This window comes from Vulpes lagopus, chromosome 5 (genome assembly GCF_018345385.1).
Source record: "Vulpes lagopus strain Blue_001 chromosome 5, ASM1834538v1, whole genome shotgun sequence".
In the NCBI taxonomy this organism is placed as follows: domain Eukaryota; kingdom Metazoa; phylum Chordata; class Mammalia; order Carnivora; family Canidae; genus Vulpes; species Vulpes lagopus.
Genome location: NC_054828.1, coordinates 31,556,573 through 31,570,014, shown reverse-complemented (window position 1 = coordinate 31,570,014; position 13,442 = coordinate 31,556,573). Strand labels below are relative to the sequence as shown.

The 13,442-nt window shown below is 48.0% G+C and overlaps 1 protein-coding gene across 6 annotated transcripts in view; it reads left to right on the top strand.

The window, feature by feature from the left end:
• The window catches only part of SRBD1 (S1 RNA binding domain 1), a 320,333-nt gene that overhangs the window by 272,378 nt on the left and 34,513 nt on the right, over nucleotides 1–13,442 (top strand). For 5 of the 6 annotated variants that reach the window (XR_005987872.1, XR_005987874.1, XR_005987878.1 and 2 more), the window contains one exon: nucleotides 8,572–8,783. The exons of the other annotated variant lie outside the window; for it this stretch is intronic. The gene's annotated coding sequence lies outside the window, so the exon portion shown is untranslated. The remainder of the gene's footprint in view (nucleotides 1–8,571; nucleotides 8,784–13,442) is intronic. 6 annotated transcript variants of the gene reach the window in all.

The window sequence follows — 13,442 nt, the reverse complement described above, 5'->3', positions numbered from 1 at the left end:
TTATCCTCAATCGGATGGTGCTTGCAGGTTTGATAATAGAGGACTCTTGGAGGGAAGGGAGGAATAGTCTGAAGGTAAGCAACAGTTAGAAGCAGTAGGTGCCGGCTTGCTCGCTGAGGTCCCTCCACGGTGTGGCTAGGAAGAGCCCAGTGAAATGTTTGCTGGAATGAGCAGCATGAGTCCTGCCAGGAAGCTAGGGAAAGCCCCCCCCCCCCAAAACAAAAGCACCGCAGGATCACCCGGAGGATGAGCACAATAGGAGGCAGCGTGCGCAGCATGGGGTGAAGAAGTTAAGGCAGCCTCCGTCCCAGGAGGACGAGTGTCCGCTGAGCCTGGGAGACTCAGAGGCTGGCGGGGATTTCAGTAGATGAACACTGCAGAGAGATGCTTTCCAAGCAGGGCCATGGGCCAGGAAAAATGAGTGTAGGTAAGAAGGGCCATGGGGAATGAGGGAGTCACCCCGAGGCTCTCCGGCCCCCGGAGCCCTGGGCTGCACGTGTTCCCGGTCTGCAGCAGGCTCCCCCAAGGTCATTAACTGCGGCAGGGGAAACACCTGCCCCTGGTCTGCGCCAGGGGTTTTATGTCGTCTTCATTGCTTCGTGCTTATCTCATTTATGATTATAGAAAAGATTCTTGGCAGCTGTCACCAAATCCTAACAGAGCCTTTAATGTTCCTCGTATATCCTGAATGTGTCATTAATTCCACACTACACGTTTATGCATTTCTTTCACTTGCAATAAAAGTCTAGAAAAATGTAACTTCAATAGAAATGCCTGTGAGGACAATAAAGCATATAAACACTCGTTCTTCTAGCACTTGAGGTAGGTGTGTGAGCACATAAGAGCATCACGCAAAAAGCGTGGACTGAAGCCGCCACGGGCTTGAGGAAGACACCAGGCCGCGCGGGCAGGTGGAGGTCCTGCGTGCCCTGGAAAGAAAGACGATTTGTGTGACAGCTGGCCCAACCCCGGGCTCTCTCAGGGTGAGTCTTGAAGGCATCACAGCTGCTGCATATACTCCCTCACCTCTCTTAGGGGAGTTAGCACAGTTCTTTGGCTTCTACTCTTGAAATGATATGCAGAGGCCCCTGCCACCATGTCCCTGTCACCTTCCTGCTGGAACCATGAGCAGGACCCTGTGTCGGGCCTACCCGGATGCAGGGGCTTATCCTGCTTCAATCTGTGGCTCTGGATGAGCAGCTCAGCAACAGGCTTGCTCTTCAGAGGTTCCCCCAGCCCCCTGAACATCAGTGTCCACCCTGCTCCCCTCATGGAAGGCCCAGTTTGTCTGGAATGGAAGCCTTGCCCTGGGATCAGAATGGTTTCTGGTGCTTCTCTACCCCTGCTTTGCCTGACAGGCCTCTCTGATCCTGGCCCCGTGGCTGCCCAGACCTCAGGGGTTGAGCAGCTTTCCAGGTGGGTCTAGATGCCAGTGTCTGCACCTCCCAACAGCCCTCACCTGTTCAGTGCCCACCCTACTCTGTTGACTGGGTCTCTTCTCCCAGCTACCACAATGTGGTCATCTGGTGGCCCGCCAAGACCTGGTTGGGGTCGCCCCCGTACGAAGGCAAGCCCCTAATAAATCCACTTAGCAAGTGATACATTAACTAGCAGCCTTTTCATGAGCACTTACAGTGTAGTTGACCCTGTGGAAGGTGGCGGGTACAAGATATACTCCCCTGCTCTCAGAGTGAGTGCTAAGTGTCATCAAGTCCAGGCAGGTGATGTTCATAGGGGTGCTGTAACACCACTTAGGTGCAGTTCCCGGGGCCTGTGAGCCTTGCTTTAGCCCTAAAAGGAGTTAAGCACAGAGCCCTTGTGAGAAATTCCGAAGCATCGTGCCACCTGCACGACGAGTGGGGGCCATGTTCAGGTGAAATTAGAGTGTTTCCGCATGTCATTCAAGTTTTCAGGATACGCTAATAATCATCCAACCTCAGCTGCCCCAGAAGCCATCCAGAAGTTCGACTGGAGTCTTGCCAAACTTGGCATGTGGGCAGCACTTTGGATTCGAGGCTGTAAGCTCAGACCTGCCTTTGCCACTACAGCCTGCTCACTATGTACCCAGCACACCCGGGAGTGTTCCCACAAAGCCAGCTGGGGGACTTGAGGCCAGGGCTCTGGAGATGAAAGAGAGCCCCCCCCCCCCCACTTCGTGCTGCCCAGGGGAGAGCAAGTGTCAGTCACCAGGCAGGGTGGCTGGGACTTGGGAGATGCTCAGCCTTTCTCTCCCTTCCTGCCCCTTGCTCCTGGGAATAAGGCTCAGGCCACAGTGAAAAGCACCAGCTCTCTTTTCTCCTGAGTGCAGGACACTCTTTCATACACCAGGGCTTTCTAAGAGCTGGCAATGGTGAAGGAGACCGGCCCCTAGGAAGTGCCAGGGGTGGCACCAGCGGATCTCAATGTCATAGCAGCTTTAGGGGCTTGGCCCTTCCGGGGAAGCTGAAATCCCAGCTCCTTCACTGCATGGAAGGGAGGTAAGAATGGGGAGGAGCAGCTGTCACCAGAAAAAGCCTCCGTGGCCACGCCACCATCTTCTGAGTTAGCACCACCCCAAATGCTGACAAAGTCTGGGGCCAGCCGCAGCCTTCAAGTTTTCAAACAGGACAGTACCCTTGTTGTGAAGTCTTCGAATGGTCTTAGTAAAATTAAATGTGGGTGAGGGATGAGCCCTCAAAACTATATTAGAGGCTCTGTAGAGCGTTTACTTGAGCGTAGAGAACTCTTAGATGGCTGCCAAGGTTCATCATCCTCTGGGACGTCGAGTGGACCTGAATATTAAGTTCTGGCTGGGAGACGTTACTGGAGAGAAGTGTCCCAGAGACAAGGAGTGTCTAGCTTGGAGTAAGAACTGTTCCCAGCACCCTTGGGATTGTAGGATTGCTGACCCCAGGCAAGGGACCTAATGCCACCATAAGGAAGTCCAGAGAATCCTAGACCTGCTCTGGGGGTGGTGGCCAGTTTCACTGACCAATGTTGTGCTGGAGACCCAGGGAGAACCTATGAGCCAAACCTAAATTTCTCATCTATCTCAAATATGCTTTTTGTCGATGTCCACGGTTGCTGACACTGGACAAGGCAGCCATAGCTCAGTGGAAATTTAAGACAATCAGGTTAGCATGAATGGCCTTGTGGTAAAGAAGATGCAGAAGCAAGACGCAACTATAAAAGAAACCACCCCCGCCTCCCTGCCCCCCCAGAAAAGAAAAGCTCCTTCCAGCCCACACCCCGTGTCCCGCTGTTGGCCCACACTGAGGCGCTCAGACTATAAGAAGCACTATGGAAAGCCTAAGGGCTGAACCCAGGGACACCCTCTAGGCCACAAGAGGTGGGATCCTCTGGGGCTAAGCCTTGGCCTGTTGGCTTGGTGGAAAGGATAGGAGGGACCAAATCCTTGGTGCGTAGGGGCTCTTTATAGTGGAGCTCTGTGCGGGTAGAGAGAGCAGCGTTATTCAGACTTCCTTCTGAAGCCTCCTATCCTGCCTGTTGGGAGCTCATTACTCCTCAGAGGAGCGTTTGGCTTCCCTGACCTCGCTGGACCTGCTCAAAGTCATCCTTGTTAGTGTAAGAGGTGACATAGATGAGGAATTCTTAATTAGGACCTGCTTTTGCAGAAGTCCCTGTAGCCTCATTTCTGAGGCCCAGATTGGTTTCACTATGCTTGGTTTCTGAGCACCACTTGATTCATTCTTGGGGAGAGCATGCAGCAAGGAGAAACCCATTGATAGGCAGTGCACGGAGCCCTGGTGAGCCGCCCTTTGAATTTTTTTTGTGGCTTATTTTATTTTTCATAGGAAAGAGGTAAATGCCTGGAGTGGGGGAAAGGGGTGAGAAATCCAAGCACCAAGTTTGCAAGAAACCATCTCTTTTGAAGACCTCTGATATGTGTCTATTTTTTTCTTTACCACCAAGCAGTTAATTTTGACATTATCTGAAGATAGAATCAGAATCCCACAGGTTAAGGGATTGGTCCTACAAGACTCCATGCACCACACCCCTCCATTTCAGATGCTGTTTCCAAGTCCAGATCATCACCTGTGCTTCTGATTGACCAGCTGTATATCAGAAGTTCCCACGAACTCCTTCTTGGGCTCAATTAATTTGCTAGAGCAGCTTACAGAACTCAGAGAAACATTTTACTTACTGGATTACAGGCTTATTCTAAAAGGGCTATAACTCGGGAGCAGCCAGATGGAAGAGCTGCATAGAGCAGTGTATGTAGGAAGGGGCGAGGAGCGTCCATACTCTCTCTCTAGGCTTGCCGCACTCCCAGCACCTCCTGCTCACCACCAACAAGCTCCTCAAAGCTAGTCCTTTTGGATTTTTATAGAGGCATCATTACATTACATTGATCGACTAAATCATTGGCCTTTGGTGACTGAACTCAATCCTCAATCCTGATCCTTTTTTCTCCCTCCCTGGAGTGGGGTGGACTAAAAGTTTCAACCCTCTAATCACAGGGTTGATTTCCTTGGCAACCAGCCCCCATCCTCAGGTTTCCAAAACTCATATCATTAGCATGACAAAAGACACCTAATAACTCTCATCACTTAGGAAACTCCTAGGGTTTTAGAAGCTCTGTATCAGGACAGAGAAGAAGATCAAATACATATATTTTATTATAAATGACAATATCATAGACCTTTATTGGGGGAATCCTCCCATCCTCCAATCAACCAATCAGCAAGGCTTCATTGAACAATTCCCACGTTCTAAATTCTACAAGAGCTTTAAGAAACGATAGTGAGAAAAAAAGAAAAGATAGTGAGAGGTAAAAGAAACACCTTGGAGACAAAGGTCCAGACCTTGAGAAAGTAGCTCCAGGACAGGGCCATACAAGCCAGGTGCCCTGTAAGCGGTACTTGGCAGGAACTGAGTTGCCATTAAGACAAGTGAGGATGGGAAAAACCTCAGAGTTTTGCAATCCCCAGCTGCTAAACTCTACGAAAGGGAAAGAACAGAGGTAGAGGAGCTAGAAACCCTTGGTGATGCCTGGGTTCTGCCCCTGAATTGCTGCAAGATACCAATTGGTGCACCAGCCTCCCCAGGTCTTCCCTGATCTGAAGGATGGATTTGATGACATTTGCCCTGCCTACCTTTGGGGGTGCTCGTGAGGATGTAATGAGACTGGGTATGGAGATGAAACATCTCAGGGAGTTATTGAGAAACTATTGTTGCTGAGAAGGTTTGGTCAGCGAGACCTTGGAGAGCACCAGGAAGGAACAGCCACCCCAGTGTCACATGTCCTCAAAAACTGATGTTTTCTTGGATCTCACTTCTCCCTGCCTTTCTCTAACTACGATGTCCTTCTTATCCTCTAAGACCTGGATCAGACCCCACTCCCCCAGGGAGCCTACCCGAGCTTCCTTATGCTGGGCCCCATTGTCTTAATGCCTAGTGGCCAAGCTAACCATTTGTGTGAATCTCCTCTGCTGCACCAGGAATGACTAGGAGCGAAGACTTATTTTATGTATCTCTAAATCCCAGAACACACAGAAGGTTCCCATTTGTGGATGTGAGCTGGATGCAATGACCTCACATCCTCCCTGGAGGCTCCGCGCAGAGAAGAGGTTCTAGGCCCTCAAAGCCTAAACAGACCGCTCTTCCTTCCAGGGTGTCTTACTCTCTGCTCAGTAAGGATTCGGAGGCTGTTTCTGATTTGGAAATTGCAGCCAGAGTGCTTTCGTTGCTGTTTTCCAAAGTCAACATTCCCAAGCTGAACTGGGGTGGAGAGGAAACAGTACCCCTGGACCTCGGAAGAAAGGATCAGTGTGGTTCCATTATTCAATTAGGCTGAAGAACGCTCACAGGCGTATCCTGAATGAAGGGTGGTGGGGGCACCAGGGGAGCCAGACATTACATGTTATTGGACCATCCTCCCGATCTAGAGAGGGAGCCTGGGGTGGGAAGAAGAACATGGGGCAAAAGGTCAGGGTGCTGGCCTCAAAGATGCCACTAATTATGTGCATTTAGTCATTCGGGGCCTCTGTTTTGTCATCTGCCAAATGCGGATATGTTGTTATTTCCCAGAATTATTGTGAGACTCAATTTAGGCAATCTTTATTTAAAAAAAAAAAAGGTTTTGAAAATCTCCCAAGCCCCACTGTGGTCAAATGGAGGATACATGGGGTCATTTCTGATCTATACAGTCCTGGTTAAGTCTCAGCCTTCTCTGGACCTCAGATTCTTCAACTGAAACAAATCAGGTATCGGATTGGATTGTCCTGATAGCCACACAGAGTTCAAAATGTTCATGTTAGCTCTTTTGATCAGCAGAGGCCAAGAAGAGACACACACATAATTGGTTTATATTCCAAAACACACCGGTTGACTGGCATTTGCATAGTCATGAATTATTGCTATTGCCAACCTAATTAAACATTCATAAAATGCTGAGCACCCCTCTTGGCCTTGTACTTATTGACATTTTATTGTTTGGCTCTTGTATTATCATTGACTTTGTGGATGTGCATGACTGTGGTCCATCTAGACCAGCACTATCCAATAGAAATATGACATAAGCCACATATATAATTTAAAATTTTCTAGTAGCCACATTAAAAGAAGTAAAAAGAAGTAAGATAAATTGATTTTAACAATGTGTTATTTATCCTAGTATATCAAAGTAGTATCATCTCAGCATGCAAAATATAAACCATATTTTTACTTTTTTAATATAATATACTGAGAGTCTGTGTCAGTTTTCATCAGACACATTTCAAATGCACAATGGCCATATGTGGCTAGTGGCTACCATATTGGACAGAGCGGGTCTGGATTGTAAGGCTCCTGAAGGCAAGGATTGCATTCTGTGGTATTTTAGCACTTGCACGCTGCTCTAGAGTTTACAGGCCCTTTTTGATATGTCATCCTCCTTCAGTCCTTACTGTTGTATGGCAAAGTTGATATAGTTACTGATGCCATTTTATACACAAGGAGTCTGAGGCTTTGAGAAGAGCAAGTGCTTGTCCAAGGCCAAATAGTAACGCACATGGGCTTGGAGCCTAGCTGTCCTGAGGTTCCAAAGGTAGAGAGAGTTCTAATAGGGCAGCTGCCTTCATTTACTGGTCCACTTAGCTGTGGCTCCACTGGTTGGCTCATCTGGGTGGACACTGTGCCTCATGCTGACATGGACAAGGCATCTCCTCTTCCATTTTGCAAGGAGATGGAAATGGAGGTTGTTCCCTTGTTAGGTTTCTCTCTCACTTTCTTTCTCTTTCTTTCAAGAGAAGGATAAGGCTGGAGGATGACTCTAGCAGGATTGTCAGTATCTTTATCAGTCTATCTGCAAGCCTACTTCAGCATCTCTGTAGGGACCCAGGGCTGGGTACATTCCTGCATTTCAGACTGTGTTTCCCCTCCTCGTTATCTCCCAATTCTGTGAGTCCCCCTGCCTGGCTCCTCTTTCCTCCTTGGTCTGTATCCTCTAGCAGAGCCTGGAGATGGTTATCACACACACTCTCCATTAGATCTGACTTTAGCCAAACTAAACACAGTTTTCTCTCTCATGTGGTGATCTTGGCTTTTTGTTTTTAAGAACAGACATCCCATTTGCTTTTCTGATGAGGACTCTCATTCTGAAAGCCTAGGCCTTCCTGCTGCCAGGAAAGCTTGGTCTGTGCCACTCCGAGGGGAGCCTGGTGTACTAGCAAAGCCCTTAGCTACAAGCTACTCACCTGTGGTATCAGGTGATAGTTCTAGAAAATCAGTAAGGAGGTCCTGGACTTGAGGGCAGGTGGAGGAGATGCAGGAGGCAGAGCCAGAAGCCATTATCCAGTGTTGATGCTCACTTGGAAATGCCTGGCTAGGAGGCAGCACTGGCGCTGAGGAGGAAGCAAGGCACAGAGTTCGAGGCCCCTGCGCTGAAGTAGACAATACACAGTCAGGGCCCTGGGAGGGAGAGGAGTTCTGAGGAGGGGCCCCTCACAGGCAGGAACCATAGCCCATGTTCTGCTTACAACTGCCCTTGGTGTGTGGGCACTTAAGAAATCACAGAATCCTTGGGATGAAGGAAATCTGAGACATCCGCTGTTCTGATCCCCCTGCCCAAAGCCAACCTGGCCCACACAGTGCGCTCAGTCAGTGCTCAGGGAAGTCCTAATGCTCCTTGGTGGGGTGGGGGTGGCGGGTTCTCTTGCATAGGATTGTCCTGTGCAAGATTTGGGACATAATTATACTAGAAAATGACTCATTATTTATCTGAAGTTCAAATTTAACTGGATGGCATTATTTTTATTTGCTATATTTGGCAACTCTATTTAGGACCTCTGCCAGGAAAGGAATGGGGGCCTCAAGGGGAAGGGATTTCTCCCACCCACTCACCCACCATTTTAATCAGACCAGCTCTGCTTCTATCTATAGGTGATAGCTAAAACAAAACTAGCAGCCAAGCCAATACCCCCACCCCCACCCCGTGGTCTGTGACCATGGAGACTCCTAGGCATTACAGCAAGAGATCTGGGCATAACACTATTCGTTCTCCCGAAATAGGCGAAAGTCATGTTAAGGGAGGAGTGTAAATCTCTCCCGAAAACCACCCTAGGTGTTTTGTTGTTGTTTTGTTTTTTAAAGGAATCCATCCACAAGGCAATGAGTTATGGGTGAAGAAGAGATAAACGCATGCGGGAGGGATGCCTCCACTGTCCATCCTGCCCTCAAGTTATCCAAAGACCTTCAGACCAGAGGGCACGCTCCCTCACCTCATACAGCAGCTGCCACTGGGCTGGGAAGAGGCACTAGGACTGTCCCCGATGGATGCTGTGGGAGCCTGTGAAATTAGCAAGGTATGGGGAAGGACCTCAGGGGTTAGGAATTGACACTTAGAATGGGGAGTGGGGGGCCCCAAGGGGAAAGCATGGAAATGCTTCGGGTTCCCACCCCTCAGGGGGAAAGGACTAGAGAGAAGCGAGGGCAGGAGAGGAGAATCAGGGAATGAGGAAGCATCCTCATCACCCTCTTTCTGTATTTATATGCTCACCAATACTTGCTGTTTTCTGTTGTTGGGTGGGTTGGTTTTTTTGTTTTATTGGAGTTCAATTTGCCAACATATAGCATAACACCCAGTGCTCATCCCATCAAGTGCCCCCCTCAGTGTCCATCACCCAGTCACCCCCACCCCCACCCACCCACCTCCCTTTCCACCACCCCTTGTTTGTTTCCCAGAGCTAGGAGTCTCCCATGTTCTGTCCCCCTCTCTCATACCTCCGACTCATTTTCTCTCCTTTCCCCTCTATTCCCCTTCACTATTTCCTATATTCCCCAAATGAATGAGACCATATAATATTTTTCCTTCTCTGATTGACTTATTTCACTCTGCATAATACCCTCCAGTTCCATCCAGGTCAAAGCAAATGGTGGGTATTTGTCATTTCTAATGGATGAGTAATATTCCATTGTTTTATAGTAGCCATCCTAATGGATGTGAGGTGGTATCTTATTGTGCTTTTGATTTACATTTCCCCAATGATCAACAAAGTTGACCGTGTCTTCAAATGCTTATTAGCCATTAGTATATCTTCTTTGTAGAGATATCTATTCAAATCCTTAGTCCATTTTTAAAAATTGGGTTGCGGGGTTTTTTATTGTTTTGAGTTATAGGAATTCTTTATATATTCTGGATATTAACTCAGCAGGTATATGATTTGCAAGTATTTTCCCCCGTTCTTTGGGTTGCCTTTTCCCCTGTTGACTCTGTTCTTTGATGCACGGAAGTTTTTTATTCTGATGTGGCCAGATTGTGCTTCCTCCTCCCTACCCCCCATCATGAATTGGTGAGGAAGTCAGCAGGAGGCCAGTCTTTGAGACAGGAGTTAGATTCCAGGGCGGGAAGCATGAGGCTCAGAATGGAGGTACCCACCAGAGCATTTTAGTTTCCTGGAAACACCCACATGTGAGGAGAGCTTCAGTATTTGAAGCATGTGGTAGGGAAGCCGCGGCCTGCTGCGCATGGGTGCTTCTCTTTGAGGCTAGAAGTGTGGGGCAAGGGTGTGACCTGGTCATTAAAAGCTGCCAGTAGTTGGAGGATCTGACCAAAAATGCCCAGGGACTGAGCACTTTGCCCTGACTGATGAGCACTTTGAAAGGCCCAAGTGACTGCACTTCTGAGAAATCTGCTCCAGGGTAGAACTCTCAGTGGAGCTGTGGAGAGCAGGCCCTTGTCTCTCTCCCTGAGCAGAAGAAGAGAAGGGGCTGGCCTTGTTTGCCCAGCTAGTCGTTGGGAGAGGGAGGAGGAGAAGCCCCTGTTCCTGTGTCAACAGGGCCATGGTGAGAGACAGTAAGTACACTGGGCAGGCTGATAAAATTGGCACCATTTCTAGTGGATTCTCTTTAAATTCATGTTCCCTTTTTCTTTGGAGGAGAGCTGAAGCTGTGTGTGAAGGGCACAGAGAGAGAATTTTCCAGGCCAGTGAGAGTTTCTCCTCTGGTTTCAAGAAATGAGTCCCATTCTCGCTCCAACTTAGGTTCCCCTCTCAGTAAAACAAGAGCCCCAAAATTCACTGTGGCCTTTACGTGCCCTGAAGGACCATCCATCGTTGCCTTAGAATGACCCTTGGGGGCTCCTGCTACCCACAGAGCCCTCAGGGGAGTTCAGTAAATGCAGTTTTCTCCATCCTGATGTATTATTGCTCAGTTTAGCTGCCCTTGTAGGTTGGGCCACTAAGTTGCCAGGCCAGCCACCCCAAAAAGCAGTACTGCCTCTGGGGAGGAGGAGCCCTGACTGCCTTTTGCATCAGAGATTCCAGCCTCTCACCGGTATGGTGGTGGGCAAGCCTTACTTCTCCCCTCTGTTCTAAGTTATAAGTCCGGGGAAGGAGGTCATAAGAGACCCAGCTGGATGGTGGGGTTCCGTGGTAGTGCTGATGAGGCTGCTGTAGACAGTAGGGAGAAAGTCCCCTCGTACCATCCTTGAAGTCTGAGGGTTTGGGATCAGTGAAGAGAGGGGAGACAGTCTAAGGCAGAGGAGTTCTTAGTGGACTGGGAATAGGTTTGGAGGGGGACAGTGGTGGGGAGAGAGGCTGGCAAGGCCCAGATCATACTTCTATGATCTTGAAAGTCATGCTGCGTATGGTCTTGAAGCTGAGATTTTGAACAATTGCTTGCTATTTCTGATGGCCCCTAGATTCCCCTTGCAAAGAAGCAACCTTCCACACTTCCCATCCTGCGCCCTTCCTCACTTAAAGCTTCTCAGCAACTTGGAAAACCAGTCTTCCTTCTTGGTATTGCCCATGGCCCCTAGGAATCTAGATGTTTCCCCTGCTGGGAAGGAGCTTACAAACAATAGTTTGTGATGAAATGCAATTTTCTCTTGAAAGCAATTAGTGCCTGCTAATTTCTTTGCACACAGTTGCTTTCAAGAGTAAATTCCAAGCTCCATACAACATCCCATAAACCATATCAAAAGAGGTCTTTCTCCTTATGCATTTTCTTTTTAAACAGGTTCAGACTTTAGCCTCAAAGTAGTGAAGGATCCCAAAGTACAAACTCCTTCCTCATTGTAGATATGAAGGTTTACAGATGAAGTTCCAGATTTGAATGCAACTTATGTTGTTGATGGACTAGTCAGTGATGCTACCAGCAAACTCTATGCTGCCATTTCCAGGTGAGAGACAAGTGAGAAAGTGCTGGTGCCTCTAGATAATCTGTGGAATTCCAAAAAGAGGATGAGAAGAAGTTCAAACAAAATAGGGATAGCTAAAGGAGGAGGAGGAGGAGGAGGAGGAGGAGGAGGAGGAGGAGGAGGAGGAGGAGGAGAGGAATGTAGGGAGGAAGAGAGGAGCAAAAATTCTAGGGCATTGGAGAACCTTGATGGTGTGGGAGATGGGAGGGGAGGTGGGGCTCATTCCAAAGTGGAGAAGCCAGGAACCTGAGAAGGAGCCTCAGAAACACTAAAATATGACAGTGATTATTTTGTAATTCTGCTGAAATTTTGCATCAGGAAGGAGGGCTGCCCTGCCCCTAGAACCCAGAGCTTGTATTTTATCCTTTGCTTCTATTATGGGGTACGTGGGTTAGCCTGAGAAGATACCAGCAGGAATAATAGGATTTCATTGGGGAGATGTGTTCTGTTAACTGATTTCTAGGATGCAGAGGACTTGTAACTGAGGCTCCCCAAGTCTGTATCCAGGTGGGCCTTCCTTGGAACATGATGTTGGCATAGGAAGGTAGTTTGCTCAAGACACAAATTCAAACATCCAAAATTATTCCCCTTAGTATGACTATTGAGCAAGGAGATTCCCAGATACATACCAAGGTTCGTCTTCAAGATGTTTATACACCCATATTCATAGCACCATTATTCACAGTAGCTAAAATATGGAAGCAGCCCAGTGTCCACCGATGGATGGAAGGATAAACAGAATGTGATATATACATACATAGAATCTTATTCAGCCTTAAAAAGAAAGGAAATCCTAACACAGGCTACAACATAAACGATGCTTGAGGACATTATTGCTAAGTGAAATAAGCCAGGTACAAAAAGACATATAATGTATGATTCCAGTTACATAAGGCACTTAGAGCAGTCGCGTTCATAGGGGCAGAAAGTGGAATGGTGGTGGCGGGGGGGTGGGGCGCTGGGGGCAGGAGGGAATGTGGAGTTCTGTTTCATGGATGCAGAGTTTCCATTTTATAATGAAAAGAGTTCTGGAGGTGGTCGTACAACATTAGGAATGTATTTCACACCACTGAGCTGTACACTTGAAATGATTAAGGTGGAAAATTTTATGCTATGTAGATTTTATCACCATAAAAAATAATATCCCTGGGCCCTGAGTGGCTCAGTCAGTTAAGCGTCTGCCTTTGGCTCAGGTCATGATCCCAGGGTCCTGGGATCAAGCCCCACATCAGGCTCCCAGCTCAGCAGGAAACCTGCTTCTCCCTTTCCTCCCCACTCATGCTCTTTATTGCTATCTCCATCACTATCTCTGTCTCTGTCTCTCTCAAATAAATAAAATATTTTTTAAATAAATAAATAAATAAATACACACAAAAAAGTTTATTTTCAAACCACTGACACCTGACCAGTGACAAAAGCCTATGAGCCAGAGGAATAGAGAACCTTGCAGTGACTACCTGGGTCTCTTGAATATTCTTCAGGTGGAAGGATGGAACAATTCTTAAATCATTGGGGAAAAATTAGATTGTTTATGAAAATGCCAGGTAGAGAAAAATTTTCAGGTCTGTGCTGTGCCTTTTTTTAAGATTGAAACCCATGTAAGCATGAGATCCCTCGGACTGGAGGTTTTCCAACTTTCCTCAAGATAGAATGGTGGCGGGATCCCTAGGTGGCTCAGCGGTTGAGCGCCTGCCTTCAGCCCAGGGCATGATCCTGGAGACCCAGGATCAAATCCCACATCAGGCTTACTGCATGGAGCCTGCTTCTCCCTCTGCCTGTGTATCTGCCTCTCTCTCTCTCTCTCTCTCTTATGAATAAATAAATA